General features: G+C 48.4%; 1 protein-coding gene across 2 annotated transcripts in view; it reads right to left on the reverse strand.

The window, feature by feature from the left end:
- Positions 1 to 22,172, reverse strand: part of LOC119974893 (muscarinic acetylcholine receptor M3-like) — a 549,971-nt gene that overhangs the window by 386,275 nt on the left and 141,524 nt on the right. Inside the window, exon 1 of one of the 2 annotated variants that reach the window (XM_038814254.1) lies at positions 5,786 to 5,866. The exons of the other annotated variant lie outside the window; for it this stretch is intronic. The gene's annotated coding sequence lies outside the window, so the exon portion shown is untranslated. Of the gene's footprint in view, positions 1 to 5,785; positions 5,867 to 22,172 lie in introns of those variants that run through there. 2 annotated transcript variants of the gene reach the window in all.

Raw genomic sequence — 22,172 nt, forward strand, 5'->3', positions numbered from 1 at the left:
CTTCTCATCGGTGCGCATGCATGGCACCCAGTGAGAAGCACCGCCTCCTCCTGTCATTAGCATGCTGATGCAGGAACAGACTTTTAAAAAAATGTAATGTTATCTTCCTGCCTGAAGCGAGGCAAGAGCAGGTCACGTGCCACGAAAGCTGACATCATGAGCTTTGGGCGCGATTGCGAATCCTCCATTTTGTCAGCAGCAAACATGCAAAATTTAAAATGGATTGTTTTGTTATAAGGAAGAGAGGGCCAGGTACACAAACAGGCCAGGATCTCACAACTAAACCTGCTGGAGAGAGGGGCTCAGGAGAATCCACAGCAGGAAAAAGCAGTGGTGGTGTGTGCTGTTCAGGAGAATCCACAGCAGGACAAAGCAGTGCTGGTTTGAGCTGTTCAGGAGGGTCCACACCAGGACAAAGCAGTGCTGGTGTGAGCTGTACAGGAGGGTCCACGCCAGGACAAAGCAGTGTCTGGTGTGAGCTGTTCAGGAGGGTCCACACCATAACAGAGCAGTGTCTGGTATGAGCTGTTCCGGAGGGTCCACACCAGGACAAAGCAGTGCTGGTGTGAGCTGTACAGGAGGGGCCACACCAGGACAAAGCAGTGCTGGTGTGAGCTGTTCAGGAGGGTCCACACCAGGACAAAGCAGTGCTGGTGTGAGCTGTACAGGAGGGTCCACACCAGGACAAAGCAGTGCTAGTGTGAGCTCCAGGGCCTCTGGTGCACAGTTCATTAAGACGAAGCTGAAATCAGGCACAAAATGGTATAAAGATGATCATTTAAGGTATGGATTTATTAATTGTGTCAATGTCGGCCGGCGTGGGTCGCGAATGTCAGCCGGCATGGATTGCGAAGATTGGCTGGCGTGGGTCGCAAAGCTCAGCCAGCGTGGATCGTGAAGGTCGGCCGGCGTGGGTCGTGAAGGTCAGCAGGCGTGAATCCCGAAGGTTGGCCAGTTGGTAAAAATGGGTCCCTGGGAATAAAAGTTTGGAAAACACTGCTATAGGGGGTACATGTATACCTTGTCCATGACAGCAATGCTGTATACATTCCAGCCAATTCTTCATATCCTCCATTCTCATATTGATTTGAGGCCATTTCCAGGCAGGAGTTCTGGTCACCTGTTTTGAGGTAGGTCAGAGGTCACAAAATCTCAGTCCAGGGAATGAGGGTCTTGCCAATTTTTGCCCTGCACTCAGCAGGAAAGAGGCCAGACAACAGAAGAAAATCACCCCCCTTTAACTCTAAATTTCCAGTGACTAAACCCAATTTTTCTTCAAAACAAGTACTGGCAGCAGTGGATATTTGAAATCGCTGTTAAATTTGAGCAGCAGTGAGAGTCTGATCACATCCACTGAACCTTTAGGCTATCCTGCTTCATAAAAGATAAATGAAACATCTCTGGCTTTTGTTTCATAGCAACCACGGATTTCACTCCACGCTAACAGAGCCAAAACCAAAAGCATAAATGACACATGGCTAGCCTTCTTAACCCCGGTCAGGGAGAAAAGATTTGAATCACAGAGGATCGGAAAAATAATAAACTGTTTGGGTTTACAATGAAGAGTATTGAACTGAATATATTCTTGGCCACTGTACTAAGGGAGGACAGAAGAGCAAATCTAAGACAGGATGACCTGAAATGTTAATTCTGTTTCTCTCTCCACAGACGCTGTCTGCCTTGCTCAGGGTTTTCCACCATTCTCTGCTTTTATTTCAGGTTTACAACGTCCACAGTATTTTGCCTTTTGATCAGATAATGAGGATTTGGCACAACAGATTTGCCCCTTCCAGAACTCCTTGCCCCAGCTATCGAATCCCCTGTGCCTGAGAAAGGTCAGCAAGCCATTTACTTTGATGTCTATCTTAGACTAAGTTCAACTTCTCCTCTCACTGTGGCTTATACTCGTGGGAAGGTCATCTGATACATTTATTTTACTTAATACATATTTTTGTTAGAGTTTTATCATATATACAGATAACACAACATGATAAACAGGGCAGCACGGTAGCACAGTGGATAGCACTGTTGCTTCACAGCTCCAGGGTCCCAGGTTCGATTTCCGGCTTGGGTCACTGTCTGTACTGAGTCTGCACGTTCTCCCTGTATCTGCTCTGGTTTCCTCCCACAAGTCCCGAAAGCTGTGCTGTTAGACGATTTAGACATTCTGAATTCTCTCTCCGTGTACCCGAACACGTGCCGGAATGTAACGACTGGGGGATTTTCACAGTAACTTCATTGCAGTGTCAATGTACGCCTACTTGCGACAATAAAGATTATTATTTTAAAAAAGGATAGTTTCAGAATTTTGGTCCTTAAGAACTAGTGCCTCTAAACAGATCAATCAGAGAGTGGCCGGGGGGTGGGGGTGGACAAAGCCATACCAAGATGGTCGAATAACATAATGAGATGTACACCTTTATGTATCGCGAAATCAAGACTTGCAGCATGGCTCAAGGAAAACTTGCAGGAGCAGGTCAGATAAAGCAGAAATTTGAGATAGAGGTCCCAAACTTCACAGAATGTATCTGACTGGGAACGGGGTACAGAAGTTAAGAATTCCTTGCAACATAATCCATAACTATACCAATTTTGAATCGAAGGATACTTGTCACTAATCCAGGAGTAAAGGATATTTTTCTGAGCTGCAAATGTTAGTATGTTATAAAACCTTTTTTCATTAACATCAACTATTCTCCTACCTTGAAGACCCAGAATTAGGAATAAAGGATCAAATTCCAAATATCCTCTCAAACTCCTGAACTAGACCAGACCAATAGGATTGAATCCTGAAACAGGGCTACATGCAGTGTATATAATCCTCGACTACGAGGCCCTTTAGGCACATTGGGAAAATAATAGGATCAAACCTTTTAAAACAGTAAATTTCCAATTAAAGGGCAATTTAGCGTAGCCAATCCACCTACCCCCGCACATCTTTGGGTTGTGGGGTGAGACCCACGCAGACACGGGGAGAATGTGCAAACTCCATAGCATCATAGAATTTACTGTGCTGAAGGAGGCCATTCAGCCCATCGAGCCTGCACTGGCCCTTGGAAAGGGCACCCTTATTAAGCACACACCTCCACCCTATCCCCAGAACCCAGTAACCCCAAGAAACCTTTTAGGACACTAAGGGCAATTTAACATGGCCAATCCACCTAACCCGCACATCTTTGGACTGTGGGAGGAAACAGGAGCACCCAGAGGAAACCCAGACAGGAGGAAATGTTCAGACTCCACACAGACAGTGACCGAAGTCGGGAATCGAACCTGGGACTTGTTTTGTTATGCTCTTGACGCAGCATAAGCTGCTTCCTTGAGGTGCACTCTGACAAAGGAAGGTTCAGATTGGAGATAGCTTTAACACATTTATTAAACTGTTAACAGTTCTCCTACTTGGATTCGACTCGCCTGTTAATCCTGCTATAGCTACTCAGACTGACGATCCAGTCTGCTACAATCCAGGTGGTGGGTGTGATGTGTTTCAAATCAACCCTGTGTACTCACTGAGAGTCTCCACTGGAAAGAGGAAGATCATGTGTGCTGTGTCCTTTTATATGGGTTGGTGTAATGTCCTCCTGTGGTCGTGTCACCTCTGTGTGTGTCGTGAATGCCCATTGGACGTGTCCTATCTTACTGGCCTATTGGTTAAATGCCTGTGTGTCATGTCTCTGGTGCTCCCTCTAGTGTCTAGCTAGTCTACGTGTATTTACATTAACCCCTTGTGTATTTACAGTGATGCATATCACCATAGGACTCTGGAGCTGTGAAGCAACTATGCTAACAATTGTGCGACCATGCCGCAGCAGGATCAAACCTGTGTCTTAAACCTGGTGAAATGTGCAAATGGGACAGTATCTTGAACTGAATCTCCTTCATTCTGTTACATATTGAAATTTTCTTGGCATAATCCTTTATGCTACCCCATGTCTCCTCACCAATACCCCAAGTCTCTTTCCCAAGATTGAAAGGTACCGATTGAACTCACACAGCATCTAGAACACAAGGCATCATAAAATTGTCAACTGACTGTTTCGGCGACACAAAAGTCAGGATCTTTTCCTCCAGGGAAATATAAGAGTCAACGTGTATGGTTTTCTTATAGAATTAGAATCATGGACTTTACAGTGCACAAGGAGGCCATTCGGTCAATTGAGACTGCCCCGGCCCTCGGAAACTAACCCTATTTAAGCCTACACCTCCACCGTATCTCCATAACCCAGTAACCCCACTTCAGCTTTTCGGACATTAAGGGCAATTTAGCATGGCCAATCCACCTAACCTGCACATCTTTGGGAGAAAACCGGAGCACCCGGAGGAAATCCACGCAGACATGGGGAGAATGTGCAAACTCAACACAGACAGTGACCCAGGACAGGAATCAAACTCATGTCCCTGGCATTGTGAAGCAACAGTGATAACCATTGTGCTACCATGCCACCCTTGTCCCTAAATTGCAGATTCTTAAAAGAGCAGTAGATCTTGGAATGTTAAATTGTTGGCGTAGCTGCTCAAAGGATCAAGAAGGCATCAATTAACATATCTCCCAGCCTACAAATGCTTCTACCTCTCCAAATATCGATCCATAAGACCTGGTGGGAATTCTGGGTTGCCATGAATGGGAGAGAGAGCGGAAGTCAATTTAAATCTCCCTTCCAGTTGATGGACCATCCTCCACGCTCTTCTAATTATCGGATCCTCACACTTAGCAGAGCCTGATCTAAAATCCCCATAAAACAACAATGCCTGTAAAGGATACACCAACTGGCTTGCTTCAATATCGAGCCAAATGGAGTTGGGGTCCTTTATAACCCAGTCTCTTAAAATGAGATGCTAATTGTATATTCTAATATTCGTCACCCCCCCCCCCCCCATCCCCCATCTCCCTTAGAACCTGAGAGCTGCTACTTGAGAGCTGAGAGCTACCTGAGAGCTGCTACCTGGCCAACTTCCATTGAGGTTTTTTATAATTCCATATGAACCAGTTGGTCACTCCATTGATCTCCTTTAAGACCTCAGCAGGGTAACATCTGTATAGGATACAGTAATCTCGGCAACACTTTTATCTTCATCCATCTTAATCCTATCCAGCCCCAATATTGGCAGGGAGGATCAAAGGATCAAGTTTCAGTTTAAAGATGTAATCAACTGAGGAAAATTGGCCCGTCCAGTTGTTGAAGGGGTAATTCGAACACTCAGATAGGTAAACCCTGAGGAGGGCCACCTGAATGGGACGCTAGCAAGGGGGCGGGGGGGGGGGGGGGGGGTCTACCTCTCAACTCTCCCACTGGCATCGCCTCAGACCTGGAGCCAATTAATCTTGTAACCGGAGAAAATGCCAAATCTATCTACCACGTCAATAATGGCGGGAACCGAGTTGTCCGGCTCCGATTCAAACAGCAGCACAACATCAGCGGGAAGCATGATCTTACGCTGCTTTCCCCCTACTGCGCAACCCAAAAACCAAAGCTGTCTACAGTATTAGCCTCCGTCAAAGGCTCTAACGCCATTGCGAACACCATGCAGGATAAGGGGCAGCCCTGCCTGGTCTCTCTCTAAAGGTCAACATTCTCAGATCAATAACCATTGATAAGCACTGCCAACAAGGGATTTTGGGACAGGACCTGTATCGATCTAAGATATTCCTCTCCCAACCCGAAACTCCGCAACGTCGAAACCAAGTCGTTCCATTCCACCCGGTCAAAAGTTATGTCCGCAGACAGGGAAATCACTAACCCATCCGATACCTGCTTCTAAATAAACTTGGATAATATTCAGTTACCTGCTGACATTATTGCAAGAATTCCAACTCTTTTTAAATCCAGTCTGATCCCCCTGGATGAGCAACAGAAGAATTCCCCCGAAATGCCGCGGCAGCAATGTAGACAACAATTTAAAGCAAAATGCAGATGCGGGATTGGCCTGTGGGGAGCACACTCCTCTGGGTTCTTGCCTCACTTCAAAGAAATATCTGCTTCTCTGGGGGTCGGTGTTATCAACCTGCCTACATGAATGACAGCATATACCAGCAAGTTCTTAAATTCCCTGTTAAAACTCACACCCAAAACCATCCAGCCCAGGGGAGCTCTCTAAAAACCACAGCCACCTCCCTTTTAGAGATAGGAGCATTAAGGATCAGACGTTAATCCTCTGATGCTGCAGGAAACTTGAGGGAAGAGAAGAAGCGCAACGTACGTGTCAGCACGTCTCCAGAGTGGCTCGTCTCTATATCATAGAATTTACAGTGCAGAAGGAGGCCATTCAGCCCATCGAGTCTGCACCAGCTCTTGGAAAGAGCACCCTCACCAAGGTCAACACCTCCACGCTATTTCCATAACCCAGTAACCCCACCCAACACTAAGGGCTATTTTGAACACTAAGGGCAATTTACCATGGCCAAACCACCTAACCTGCACATCTTTGGATTGTGGGAGGAAACCGGAGCACCCAGAGGAAACCCACGCACACACGGGGAAGATGTGCAGACTCCACACAGACAGTGACCCAAGCCGGAATCGAACCTGGGACCCTGGAGCTGCGAAGCAATTGTGCTATCCACAATGCTACCGTGCTTCCGTAATCAAGTGGAGAATATGAGAATAAACCCACATACAAAATCCTAAATGCCAGGAGGGGAAGGGGGAGGGAAAAGGGGGGGGGGGGGGGGGCGGACAATGACTATGTTTGTTTATTTAATTTTAATTTATTTTTAAGTTATTTTGTTGTTCATTGGGGTTGGGGGGTGGGGGGATGGGATACATATGGTCTGGGGGTGTTACAGTTATTATGGGTTATTTTGTTGCATTTCATTGTTTGTCGTTATGTTTTATATTTTCTGTAAACAATTCCAATAAAAATTATATTTTTAAAAATCCTAAATGCCTCATTAATGTCAATTAATCTGTTACCTCTGGAATCACATACACAGGGGATAGTCCTGGAATTTTTTAGTCAAGAAAGCCAAATATTTATTCGGCTTATTCCCAATCCAATAAAATGTTTTCTTTGGAAACTTTGAACCCCTCTCAACCAGCTGGGTCAACAAGGAATCCAGCGCCACCTGATCCATGCTAATCTCTCTCAACAAGTGCCGGTTCTGGGGCGTGATTCTCCGACCCCCCCGCTGGGTCGGAGAGTCGCCCGGGGGCGAATTCTCCGGCGCCGGAGATTTGGCGGGGGGGTGGAAATTGTGCCACACCGGTCAGCAGCTACTGGCAGTGCCCCGCCCCGGCGATTCTCCGGCCCGCGATGGGTCGAGTGACCATCCGTTTTTTGCCGGTACTGCCAGCGTAAATGAAAGTAGGTCCTTACCAGCGGGACCAGGTGCGCAGGCAGCCTCTGGGGTCCTGGGGGGGGGGGGGGGGGGGGGGTGGGATCTGGCCCTGGAAGGTGCCCCCACGGTGGCCTGGCCTGTGATCAGGGCCCACCAATCCGCAGGCGGGCCTGTGCCATGGGGACACTCTATTCATCCGTGTCGGCAGCTATTCCACCACGATGGCCGACACAGAGATGAACTCCCCCCTCCCTGCACATGCACTGGGATGATGCCAGCACATGCTGGCGCTCCCGCGCATGCTGGTGCTCCCGTGCATGTGCCAACTCGTGCCGGCCAGCGGAAGCCCTTCGGCACCGGTTAGTGTGGCGTCAAGCCCCTTCCCCGCTGGCCGGCGCGTTGCAAACCACTCCGGCGTCAGCCTAGCCCCGAAAGGTGCGGAGGATTCTGAGCCTTTGGGCGGCCCGACGCCGGAGTGGTTCATGCCACTCCTTCCCGCCGGAGTTGCCCGCCCCGCCGATTCCCGCAGAATCCCGCCCCTGGTTCCTCCCAAATTCCTTCGCCGCTTCAGCCAATCTAACTTCTAAATGGTGCTGCCTTTCCGAATTTGACACCTTTTGCTGACCATGTAGGAAATAGCCAAGCCTTGCAGGTCTCCCACAAAATGGAGGGGTTCACATCAGAAAGGGAATTGACAGAGTACAGTAGCTCAAACTCCTTCTTAAAATACATAAGAAATGATTTATCCCTGAGCAAAGATGTGTCAAAATGCCATGACTTAGATTGTGGGCAGGAGGCAATCGAGTAAAAAGTCAAGGAAAACAGGAGCATGGTCAGAGATCACAATGCTACCTATAGAGCAAGAAGATACCAAATGTAGGATTGCTGTAGGTGTGAAGAAGTAGTCAACTCTAGTATGATATTGATGAGGAGCTGGGAAAAATGTGAATGCTTTATCTCTGAGATGTGTGGAGAACATTACATCCAAGTACCCCACCTCCTCACAAACCAATGGCAACACCCTAGCCAGAAGGGTGGGGGGAAATTTCTGTTTCCTGGGAGCTTATCCACCGAGATGTTTAAGTGACAATTATTGACCAAAATTGCTGTTCCCTCCTGCCGGTCGGGAATGAGGCAAAGAAAACCTAACCCACCCAGTCCCACTTTAGCTTTAAGTGCTTTTTGTCATTCAGTTGAGTCTCCTGTAACAAGGCTATGTCCATGTTCTCCTTTTTAATAGGGTTATGAGTTCCCCACAAATTCCAGGAGCATAGTTTTAAATTAGCTACTGCCATAGCTCATCCCACCAGAAGAAATATAGGATAGGACTTTCGTGACACATTCGGGCTTGCACCAAAATACACCTCTGCCATCTTAAGTCACACCAGAGGCACAATTAAGTCTTTAGAACGTTCATTTCTTGGATAAGAGTCTGTATCATTGCAGGATCCAGTTAACACTGTACAAACTCCAACACAGCAAATCTACAAAAAGGTCACACCCACAATAGTTTTAAGGGCATTCCTCAACACAAGTGAGGACCTGTAAGACTAACCCGACAGCCGTACCATCATTACCATCAGGAGACATACCCCTTGAAAAGGAGGAGAAGAGATAAGCCAATAGGAGAGTGGGAGCCAAATGTCCCTCCCACATTTTGGGCCCATCCATGAAGACCTAAACCTTTCATCCACCTCCCACCAATGGTGACACTAGATCCTATCAAGATTAAAGAAAGGATACCAAACGACCAGTATTATTGTCATAAAGATACAGACAAGAGAAAATGGTGAATATCTAACACGTGGCACAGCTACCATAAATGAAGATCCCCAAAATTCTTAAGGATAAAATATTCAGCATAGTGCCCAATTGTTAAAACCTCACAATAAGCATGATATATGACATTTATAAAGTCTGGAAAAAAGGCATTATAACAGGAAGAAAGTTCAAATATTTCAATGAGCTGCAGACTGCCAAAATCCTCGACTTCTTTGGACTTTATGAAGGCCAAGGCAGTAGCTGGCTTATTGAAAGACTTAACAGGGTTTTGAGATATCACCCTCAGGGTCGCAGGATAAAGCAGAGCATAATGCACTCCAGATGCCTTGAGTTGTTTTATGACTTCAACAAAGCTCTATGTTCTCTTGTGTACTGGAAGAATGAGATCCTCGCCACCTCAGTCCTGCCACGCCTCACTGCCTCCAGAATCTTCTGATGATCTTTGAAGTTCTGAAAGCAAATAAATTTTAGTCTGCGGCATTTATTGTCTCTAGGCCTCAAAGACAGGATGCAATCTTCCCTATCCACCTTCAAATGTCTAGCCTTCATACAGGTTAAGGAACTTGGTCGGCAGCTCTCAAAAAACTTAACAGGATCTTACCCTCCACTCGTCTGGCGGTCTGATGACCTGGACATTCTTCCTCTGGCCTTGGTCCTCTGGGTCTTCGAGAATTTCTGACATACCACGTAGGTGGTCTTCCAAGAATTGAATGCATCTTCCTCCATGGAAGCAACATTTTGTCTGTTCATTTCATCAAGACTTTTATTGGAATTCTGCAGCTTGGTCTCATGAGCACTGATATTCTGCATTAACAAGCTGAGTTTGTAGGACAGCATGGTGGCACAGTGGTTACTACTGCTGCCTCACTGTGCCAGGGACCTGGGTTCAATTCTGGCCATGGGTGACTGTGTGAAGTTTGCACACGTCTCGTCATGACTGCATGGGTTTCTTCCGGGTGCTCCAGTTTCCTCCCACAGTCCAAAGATGTGCAGGTTAGGTGGATTGCCTCTAATCGATTGCCCCTTAGTGTCCAAAAGTTTGGTGGGGTTACAGGGTGATGGGGAGGGGAAGTGGGCCTGGGTATGGTGCTTTTTCAGAAGATCATTGCAGATTTGCAGCGTGGCATCCTTCTGCACTGTAGGGATTCTATGGATCCTATGACTGTCATCTATTACTCTGATAATGTTCCCAGTCATCATTGGCAGCGCCTTCAAAAAGCTGCTATTCCCACGTCTGCATCACGTAATCCCCCATCAGTACATTTCTATTGGGGCTTATCTTAAGAGCCAACCACTCAACGTCTTAACCTTCTCTGTATGGGAATGCCTATACCTTCCATTGGCTACCTCACCTGGATGACCTAGTTAAGGCTTGGGTAAAGAAAACAAAGGCCGGGATCTTCCAGCCCTGCTGTGGTGGGACCGGCCACGGAGGATGAAGCAAGTCAGCCAAAAGTCCATTTTTAAACTCCAGCCTGTTTTTATTTGATGCAGTTTGGGTGTAGAATTGACATTTAGACAAGGCACCCTCACATAGATGTCATTTTCCTATTCTCTTATTTCCAGACCTAAACGCATTTCACTACTACCATCGACCACAAACCAGTGAATGGGATTAATATGGTGTCAAACCATAATCAGTTCTGCAACACAATGACAGAAAATGCAGGTCAATTTGCTTCCGAGGCGACGCTGGGTTTTTTTGAGTTACACGGGCTGATTACCTCAAATGGCCTGCACAGGCGGTCTCCAAGCACAAACCTTTTCTATTGTTTTCCAACAGTACTCAGTTTCTAAAATTATCCAAGCTTTATATCTTTGGAACCTATCTTTTGACACTAGGCCATGAATTAGTTTGGACTGGGGAGTTTTAAAAGAGTCATTCTGTTGTCTTTAACCAGTTATGGACATGAGCCTGAATAAACACTTGGTACTAAATGGGTTCGCAATCTTGCTTGTGTCATTAATACTTCAAATTTCTGACAGCTACCTACCCGCATTCTATTCTGCCATTTCCTTTTATCTTTGCCATGCCCCCTCCTTCACATTATTTCACATCCCATATTCACAGTCCATAGTCCTACACCAGTGCATACGAGAGGTAAGTGGTAGAGGCAGCCATCAGTTCACCCACCGTCTAGTTTTTCTCCACTTTCCTCCTCTCCGTCTGCTCTTGCCCACTGTTCACCTTGCCACAATTCTGGGCTAAACGTCACAGAATCACTGAATGATTGCAACACCATGTCTGTACCGATTCTCCAAAGGAGCAGTTCATCCAGCGCCACTCGACCATCTTCCCTCCCGTAACCCTGCACATTCTTCCTCTTCAGATAAAAATGCAATTCCCTCTTGGTTGCCTCAATCAAACTTGCCTCCGCTATGTTCTCAGATGGTGCAATCCAGATCCTCATCACTCACTGCTTGAAGAAGGTTTCCCTCATGTCTCCGTTGCAACTTTTGCCAAATACATTAAATCTGTTGCGGTAACATGGCCTTTTTAAGGGGACGGACTTGGCAGACCACATGACTAGCTCGGGGCCAACTGCGGGTTTGCATGGGACCTTGGGAGCAGGTGCCTGGGCAGTGTAGACCCCAGAAGCAAAGAGATAAAACCCATCCGATAGTGTTCTGTGTCTGTATAATTACCAGCCTTTGCCTTTCGTTAATAAACTCCTTTGTTACTACTGGAAGCCTCCAGAGTGTTTGTCGAGCCACCACATCAGTGCGCTCTGGTTCTCGATCCTTTCACCTCTGGTAATATTTCCTGCTTTACTCTGTCCGGATCTCTCATGATTTTGTCTGTCTCAATCAATCCTCCTCTCAACCTTCCCTTTGAGGCAAATACTTCCAACATCTCCAATTTATCTACACAACTGAAGTTCTTCATCCCTGGGACCATTCTCATGAATCGTTGTTGCACTCTTCTCCAAAGTCGTTACATCCTAAAGTGTGGTGCCCAAAGTGGACGAAATACTCCAGCTGAGGGTCGATAAAGATAAACAGTTTACTCTGGTTGGAGATTCTAGAAGTAGGGGGCGCAGTCTAAACATTAGGGCCACGCCATTCAGGAGAGGGGTTGGGAAGCACTTCTACACATAAAGGATGGCTTTGTGAGCAATCTAACGCAAGTTTCTAGAATCAGACAGAAAGTAACTTTATTTACAACAATATGTACACAGTGCCAGAAGTTCACTACTAGTTCCTTCTCTAGCATGACATGAGTTAATCAATTGACCTCAGCCAACAGGATCCGGGCAGGTTATAACCGGTGGTAGAGATTTGGAACTCTCTTCCACAAACGACAATTGATGCTCGATCAGTTGTTAATTTTAAATCTGAGACAGATAGCTTTTTATATGGGCCAAAGACAGGTATATGGAGTTAGGCTACAGCACAGCCATGATCTCATTGAATGATGGATTAGGCTTGAGGCGCTTAATGGCCTACTCCTGTTCCTATGTAAACCAGTGTTCTACACAAACCTATCATAACTTCCTTGCATTTGTACTCTACACTCCGATTTTAATGCATTGGGATACTGTCGGCTTTATTAATCATGTTTGCAATCTCTCCTGCCCCCTTAAATGATTTATGCACATTAAAAACCCAGGTCCGTCTGCTCATGCACCCCTTTTAGAACGTGCCCCAAAGGTACAAAGATCCAAGCCCTCAGTGTATTGGGGACCGGATTGTATTTTATTACTTCATGAGGCAGCAGGTTAGCACCCTTATTACTTTCAATGTTTGGAAGCAGCAGTTATAAATAACTCAGAGTGTACACAAGCCTTAAAATGAGCTCTCAGTACCATCAACTACTTGTTGACCTACAGGCAAATCTGGTGCAAACAATAGCGATGGGATGTGTGGATCTTCATTTCTGGTTGAATATTAACAACATGTTCTCAAGCAATTAAGTTTTGCTGTGAGTAACTGCCTGTGAGTGCGAGAGATATGGGCCTCGAAAGCTCTACAAATAAGGATAAAGATAATAGTACTAATCGGTCACTCTCAAAGAACTGCAATGAAATAATCTGGAAGGTTTTCATTTGGGAAGCAAGGCTGGCACTGCACTGGAACAGCATGCACCGAATTATGAGAGTGGGATGATGGAAATCCTGTGAGCAACAGCCAAATCTAGACACAAAACGCATGTCAATGGCTCACATTGAGGCTGAGCAATAGGAAGAGCTCATCCATTGTGGAGTTGCGATAAGATCTAATTGTTGCTGATATCACACCAGTTCAGTTGTTGTTTAATAAATCCTACATGAGGAATCTGGAGTGCGTGTGTGTGTTGCTCTTGATTTAAATCTGGTAGCAACAGCTGGGTTGCAATATTTATCAAGTCCTGTACGAATGTAAACCATCAGCATTACGGAAAAGGAATTGATACAAGAACAAATTTAACCATTCAAATATTTACTCGGTTACCATTAATGTATTTGTGCTTTGGCACCAATCAGAATTTGCAGGAAGTATGAGAATAGAGATTATGCTTCACGTACTCAAGGGCTTTAGTGACATATTTCTCCTTCGAACTGCGAACATATACTTTGCATCAGTTCAGATCACTGGAAAATTGAATTCAGAAATTCCCTAAGGGACTGGAGCTAATTTACTGCAAATCAGGGGAGGAAGGAGGGAAATGCTCTACTTGGTCATCTAGCAGGTGCAAGATCACCTGCGTGCCTCACCATGGCCGCAGGTACAAGGACCCGAACCATTTTCAAGTTCAGGTCTGTGAGGATTTTCACCCGCAGCAGCAGAAATTCATAAAATGGCAGCTAGATGGGATTAGAATAGATAGGTGCTTGATGGCCGGCACAGACATGATGGGCCGAAGGACCTCTTTCTGTTCTGTAAAATTTGATGACTATGCCTCTCAGCTTTCCTTCAGGCCCCACAAAAAACACTTTCAAAGCAAAGACCAGACCACTCAGGACGCATTTCTGAGTGGACTGCATTAAGTAGTCCCTTGAAGAATTGACGGTGCTCTTTCCAAGGGCCGGTGCAGACTCAATGGGCCGAATGGCCTCCTTCTGCACTGTAAATTCAATGGGCGAGATTCTCCGCACTCCCGACGGTGCGGAGAATAGCGTGGCTCGTAAACTTTTACGGCCACGCTGTTCCGACGCCCTCCCGCTATTCTCCCCCCCCCCACGCCCAACTCCCGACACGAATCGCTGCCGCTGTTTTTTATACGGCCGGCAGCGATTCACAGCTGATAGATGGGCCGAGTTCCCAGCCCTTTACGGCTGTTTTTACGAACGGCAAACACACCTGGTCTGGCCGTTCGTAAAAACGGCCGTAAACACTCGCATTTTATAACCATGGCACCGATTGGCACGGCAGTACCACGGCCGTGCCAAGGGTGCCATGGGCCCGCGATCGGTGGGCACCGATCGCGGGCAGCGGGCCCGATGCCGGAGCGAGACATAGGGCGCGAGAATCGCGCCCTATGTCTATGATGGCTGAGCTGCTTGTGCCTAGCTGGGAGAATTGGACTTGTGCATTTCTGGCAATTTCTCAAGACAAATTTGCAATTGGAGTCATATAACCAAAGTGGGACACTGATTTGCATATTTTGGGTGGGTGCATACTTGGGTCCTGCCTGAAAGTGGAATCAGATGAAGAAACTGAAAGAAGTTGCATTTACATAGCACCTTTCATGGCCTCAGATTTTACCATTGCTGCATTTAATATTACCCTGAAAACTTAGCTGCAAAGCATTTACTTAATAATTAGCACAAGGACAAAATGCCACCTGTCCAATGTTAATGGGCAGAATGTTACCATAGTTTGGCAGTGTCAGGCTCAGACAGAAAACTGTCGTGTACTTCCTCCAGTTGCAAAGACCAGTTTACTGACAGAATCTTGAGCCACTTGGATGAAAAAATGAGTGGGTGTGGTTAAGGCCATGACTGTTTTGGGGCAGGGCCTCATGGAGCCTGGATCAGACTCCTCAGAGATCAGGGCATCATCCTTCAAGGTAACCCCAATCAGCGCTACAGCCGAATGGCCCCCAGAGCCCATCACAGAGGTATCGGAAGCTCCTCCCCGACAATCATCAATGGCATTCTACTTCACCCTCCACCCCACACACCCTCACATCCCCCACTGACATTGAGCGCCCCCCCCCAATACCCTGGAAATATAACCGACACTCCCCCCACACATCAACACCTCATGCACACAATGGGGCTCCCACTTGGCTCAGTCCCTGGCACTAGTTGGCACTGTCAGATTGGCACTGTGCCAACCTGGCTGTGACAATCTATGCCAGGGCAGTGGCAGCACACTGATCGGGCATGCCCCTCTACCCCCTTATGGGGGCTGTACCTTGCTAGCTGCATTCTCTCAGTCTCCAAAGAAATCCTTCCAGAAAGCCAGTCTGGCTTCTGACCACACTGTAGAACAACAGACATGATTTTCACTGCTCGGCAATGTCAATAGAAATGACAGGAGCAACATAAACCACTCTACATGGCCTCCATCGATTTGACCAATCAAGTGGGAAGGCTTATGGTGGTACAGTGGTTGGCACTGATGCCTCATGGTGCTGAGGTCCCGGGTTCGATTCTGGCTCCGGGTCACTGTCCATGTGGAGTTTTCCGGGGCTTGCGAAATCCTACCAACTGTCCTGGCTGGAGACAATTCACATCTCTTTAACCTGTGATTATCCCTCTCTCCAGTCACACCGTCTGGACCTGCAAAGACTTAATTACCTGCAAAGACTCGCATTCAAAGCATCATCTTTTGTCATTGAATTGTCCATATATGTGGTTGTGGAACCTACCTGTTCATTCATCGAAGGAAGGAGCTGTGCTCCGAAAGCTAGTGATTCAAAACAAACCTGTTGGACTTTAACCTGGTGTTGTAAGACTTATTACGGAGAGAAGGTGACCTGCATGTTGACCCACCAGTTACAGCAACAGGTTGTGTCCAGGGTAATGTTAAGGGTGTGGGCGGAGAATGGGGAGGTGGTGTCAGAGCCGGGGAGGTAAATGAGATGTTCAGGGTTATTACGAGAAGTTGTATAAGGCCGAGCTGGGCTGAGAAGAGGGCACATGGGATGATTCTTGGATTAGTTGGAGATCCCAGAGTTGGAGGAAGAGAAGAGGCAGGCATTGGAGGAGCCGCTGGGACTGAGGGAGATGATAGAGAGTATCAGAGGGATGCAATCAGGGAAGGCCCCGGGGCCAGACTGCTTTCGCGCTGAGTTTTATAAGCTGTTTGCGACAGAATTGGCCCCTCACCTGCTGGGGCTGTTTAGGGAGATGGTGGAGAGGGGGGAGTTGCCAGAGGCGCTGACACAAGAGTCGATTACACTGATCCCGAAGAAGGAAATAATCTGCTGGAGTGTGGGTCGTAAAGGCCCATTTTGTTGTTGATTACGGCGTGAAAGTATTGGCTACGGTGTTGGCGGGGAGGATGGAGGGGTATGTGCCAGGGGTGGTTTCTGTGGATCAAACAGATTTTGTGAAGGGCAGGCATTTCACCAGCAACTTCAGAAGGCTGTTAAATGTAGTTATGACCGTCAGGATTATTGTTTCTATGGATATGGAGAAGGCATTTAACGGGGTGGAGTGGAGGTACTTGTTTGAAATTTTGGGAAGGTTTATGCTTGGGTCGAAGTTGGTGCCGTGAGTGCGACCTTTGTTTGTATTCCTGGTGGTAAGCATGCATACGAATGAGATGTGTTTGCGGGTCTTTGGGCTACACAGGGGAACGAGGCAGGGGTGCCCACTGTCGCCATTGCAATTCGCGTTGGTGCTTTGGGGGTCTGCTAAGTGGCGAGAGATTGTGAATGGGGGCAAGGAGCACCGGATGTCATTGTATGCAGACGACCTGTTGTTCTTTGTGTCAGACCTGCTGGAGACTATGGGCAGGATCATGGGCCTGTTAGAGAGGCCTTCTCTGGGTATAAGCCAAACATTGGGAAGAACGAGGTGTTTCCGGTGAATGTGGCGGGGCAGGAGGCCAATTTAAGGGTACTACCGTTTAAGATAGCGAGAGAGGTTTAGGTATTTGGGGAGTCAGGTGACACATGAGTGGGCCACGATGCACAGGTGGAATTTGGCAGCATTAGTGAAGGAGATTACGGTGGATTTTAAGAGGTGGGGCACGTTGCACTTGACATTGGCAGCGAGGGCACAGGTGGTGAATTTGAATGTGCTGCCAAGGTTCCTGTTTATTTTTCAGACACTCCCTGATCTTTCTTCCGGAGGGTGGAGGCACTGATCCCGGAGTGGGGGAGATACCGTGGGTGAAGAGGGCTCTGCTACAAAGGGTGTTTGGTGCTCCCAAACCTAATGTATTATTGCTGGATGGTGAATGTAGAAAAGGTAAGGGGATGGTTGGGGGGGGGGGGGGGGGGGGGGGAGGGGAAGAGGGGGGTGGAGTGGGTCAGGTTGGAAGAGGACCCTGCATGGGATCCAGTCTGTGGACCATGGTGACGGCCATGTTGCCTCTAGCTCCAGGGAAACATATGGGGAGCCCGGTGGTGCAAGCAACAATTATGGTGTGGAACCAGTTGAGGAGGCATTTTAAGTTGGAGCGGGTTAAGGACATTTTTGCAGAGGGGAAATTTGTGGGATTGGACGAACTGCGGGAGGTGTTTAAGTTGACGAGGGGCAGTGAGTTTAGGTATATGCAGGTGTTGCACTTTGTGCAAAAGAATGGAGGGTGTTCCCCAAGCTATTGGAGAACGCACTGTTGGAGCAACTGCTGCTTCCTGACAACTTGGGATGGCAGGATTGGAGATATATATGGGTGGTTGGGGAGCAGGGCAGGGCACACTTGGTGAGGTTCATGTATCAATGGCAGGAGGGGTTGGAGAGGGGAATAGGTTGGGGACTGTTCTGTGAGGCGATGCGGTGGGTGAACTCAACCTCCTCCTGGGCGAAGATTAGCTTGATTCAGTTCAAGGTGCTGCATATGATACACATGACTCGGGTGAGGACGAGTGGGTTCTTCCAGAGAGTGGCCAATGAGTGTGAGAAGTGTGGGCGGGGGAGCGAATCATGCATACATGTTCTGGGGCTGCGAGAAGCTGGAACGCTATTGGGATGTTTGGAACGCTATCCATGATATTGGGGGTGGAGGTCAAGCCAGACGCTAAGGTGGTATTATTGGGGTCTCGGAAAGGCCGGAACTTCTGGGTGGGGGGGGGGCGGCAGGGGCCCGATGTTGTGGCCTTCGCCTCTCTGATTGCTTGGCAAAGGATCCTGTTAAATTTGAGGTCGGACACGCCAGCGGGGGTGGCGGCTTGGCTGGGGAATTGATATGATTTTCTTTGGTTGGAGAAGATTAAGTTCGAGTTGAGGGGGTCAGAGGTGATCTTTGAGGTGCGATGGAAGCTGTTCATGACCCTATTTGAGGAATTGTTCATCGCAGTGTGGAGGGAGGATAAAAGTGGAAAAGTTATACAAACTGTGGATTGTGATTTGATGGACTATATATTTTGCACTTTGTTGATGTTACATGTGTTTGGAATAAAATTCCTTTTAAAACAAAAATGTCCCGGGGGAGGATAGGTACTGGGAACGGCACTTATCCCATGGCAAAAAATATTGTGCCGCCTGCCAGTGTGCCAATTGGCTCCCACGGGAGTGTAAAACTCAGCTCACAATCTTCTGGCAGGTGTGGCTAGGGGTTAAGAGTGTAACTGTTAGCAGATTTTCCCATTCCTCCTGTTTGGGCCACTGAGACCAATAATAATACTTCTAGCACCATCCGACTGAGATCAGATCAAGGAGCAAATCTCTGGTCACTCTTTGAAACCCACCTTGTCAACCAGCTGAGGCACTGGAGTGCCCCACTTATATGTCTGAATGCTAAAAGCTGTACTTGCTGAATACACAACTTTATGAACGAAGGCAAAGGCTGACAAGCAGCTCTTTGCAGCAAGTACATAACATACAAATTTTCATCTGATGGTTAGCAGGCTGCACACATAATGATAGCAAATGGCAAGGAATGGGAATGGTGCACGGTGAGGATTTCACTAGTACATGAAATAATAGAGGGGTAATTATCGGAATTATCTTTACATTCAGAGGATACTTGAATTGTAAGGATCATTTTCAAATGCAAGTTATAATGTATTATTACCCAACATTTGCATGTATAATTAACTTTCGAAATACAAGACGATCCATTTTAATTAATATTGCATTTAATTTGTATTCAAAACATGCATCCATGAGAACTAGCACCTGATTCCTGTTTAACTCCTCCAGCACATAATACACAAACCACATTTATTTATTTACTTATTTTATATATTTTAAAATTTTTCCTCCCCCGCAGGTACTAAGGACGCTGCCATTTTGTCCTCCCCTCGGGACTGGACCACGAGGCCCAGGTCGCTGCCGCTCCTCGTCGGACGCTTCGGACTCTTCGGACGATCGGCCACTACTCGCCCCCATAACGCTCGACCAATCCCATCTTCACAACCTGGCTACCGCTTCAACGACGGTGCTCATCAACGGCCACGCGACCTACTGCCTACTTGACTTCTGGAGCACCGATAGCTTCATCCATCCGGACACGGTAAGGCGCTGCTCCCTCGCGGTCCATCCCGCCAACCAGCGGATCTCCCTGGCCTCCGGATCCCACTCTGTCCCGATCCGGGGTTTCTGTCTGGTCAACCTCACTGTACAAGGCATTGAATTCAGTGGTTTCCGCCTGTGCATTCTCCCCAACCTCTGTGCGTCACTTTTACTGGGCCTGGATTTCCAATGTAACCTCCTGATCCTCACCCTCAAATTCGGCGGACCCCTACCTCCCCTCACCGTTTGCGGCCTCACGACCCTCAAGGTTGACCCTCCCTCCCTCTTTGCCAATCTGACTGCGGATTGCAAGCCCATCGCCACCAGGAGCAGACGGTACAGCACCCAGGACAAGACCTTCATCAGGTCTGAGGTCCAGTGGCTGCTTCGGGAAGGTATTTGCGAGGCCAGCAACAGCCCCTGGAGAGCCCAAGTGGTGGTGGTTAAAACTGGGGAGAAACACAGGATGGTCGTGCACTACAGCCAGACCATCAATCGGTACACGCAGCTCGATGCGTACCCCCTCCCTCGTATATCTGATATGGTCAATCAGATTGCACAGTACCGGGTCTTCTCGACGATTGACCTGAAATTCGCCTACCACCAGCTCCCCATCCGTAAATCGGACCGTCCCTACACTGCCTTCGAGGCGGACGGTCGCCTCTATCAATTTCTTAGGGTTCCCTTCAGTGTCACTAACTGGGTCTCGGTATTTCAAAGAGAAATGGACCGAATGGTTGACCGGTACGGACTGCAGGCCACGTTTCCATACTTAGACAATGTCACCATCTGCGGCCATGACCAGCAGGACCATGGCGCCAACCGTGCCAAATTTCTCCACACCGCATCTTTCCTCAACCTCACTTATAACAAGAAGTGCGTATTTAACACAGACAGCTTAGCCATCCTCGGCTACGTAGTCCAAAACGGACTACTGGGGCCCGATCCCGACCGCATGCGCCCCCTCATGGAGCTTCCCCTGCCCCAAGGCCCCAAGGCTCTCAAAAGATGCCTGGGGTTCTTTTCTTACTACTCCTAGTGGGTCCCACACTACGCGAACAAGGCCCGCCCACTGATCCAGTCCACGCAATTTCCCCTCACGGCCGAGGCACAACAGGCCTTCGCCCGTATTCGCTCAGACATAGGCAAGGCCGGGATGCATGCAGCAGACGAGTCACTGCACTTCCAAGTAGAGAGCGATGCTTCAGATGTCGCCCTTGCCACCACTCTAAACCAGGCAGGCAGACCCGTGGCATTTTTTTCCCGCACCCTCCATGCCTCCGAAATTCGACATTTGTCTGTTGAAAAGGAGGCCCAGGCTATCGTTGAGGACGTGTGGCACTGGAGGCATTACCTGGACGGCAGGAGGTTCACTCTCCTCACTGACCAACGGTCGGTAGCCTTCATGTTTAACAACACGCAGCGGGGCAAGATCAAAAACGACTAAATCTTACGGTGGAGAATCGAGCTCTCCACCTATAATTACGAGATCTTGTATCGCCCCGGCAAGCTCAACGAGCCCCCAGACGTTCTCTCCCGAGGTACATGTGCCAGCGCACAAGTGAACCAGCTCCGTGCCCTGTACGATAGCCTTTGCCATCCAGGGGTCACTCGGTTGTACCACCTAGTCAAAGCCCGCAATCTGCCCTACTCAGTCGAGGAAGTATGGACAGTCACCAGAGACTGCCAGGTCTGTGCGGAGTGCAAGCCGCACTTCTACCGGCCAGACCGCGCGCGCCTGGTGAAAGCGTCCCTCCCCTTTGAACGCCTCAGCGTGGATTTTAAAGGGCCCCTCCCCTCCACCGACCGCAACACCTATATCCTTAGTGTGGTCGATGAATTCTCTAGGTTCCCCTTCGCCATCCCATGCCCGGATATGACGTCTGCCACCGTCATCAAGGCCCTCAATTGCATATTCGCTCTGTTCAGTTTCCCCGACTACATCCCCAGTGACAGGGGATCCTCGTTCATGAGCGATGAGCTGCGTCAGTTCCTGCTCAGCATGGGTATCGCCTCCAGCAGGACGACCAGTTACAACCCCCGGGGAAACGGGCAGGTAGAGAGGGAGAACGGGCCGGTATGGAGGGCCGTCCAGCTGGCCCTACTGTCCAGGAACCTCCCAGCCGCTCCCTGGCAGCAGGTCCTCCCAAATGCACTCCACTCCATTCGGTCACTGCTGTGCACCGCTACTAACAACACACCCCATGAATGCGTTTTTACCTTCCCTAGGAAGTCTACATCCGGGGTGTCGCTCCCGACTTGGCTCGCAGCTCCAGGGCCGGTCCTACTACATAGGCATGTCAGACTCCACAAGGCAGACACTCTACGCCTGCTCCATGCAAACCCCCAGTATGCCTACGTGGAGTTCCTCGATGGCCGCCAGGATACAGTTTCACTCAGGGACCTGGCTCCCTCGGGTGCCGATCCCACTCCCACATACCTCCCCACCCACGCGCCACCCTCCCCTCCCTCGGCGCTCCCAGCATCAGCCCCACCAGGTCCATCCCTCGTTCCCCTGCCCACACTAGAGGACATGGAAGATTTCAGCACGTTCCCGGAGT

Source organism: Scyliorhinus canicula, chromosome 1, assembly GCF_902713615.1.
Source record: "Scyliorhinus canicula chromosome 1, sScyCan1.1, whole genome shotgun sequence".
In the NCBI taxonomy this organism is placed as follows: Eukaryota; Metazoa; Chordata; class Chondrichthyes; order Carcharhiniformes; family Scyliorhinidae; genus Scyliorhinus; species Scyliorhinus canicula.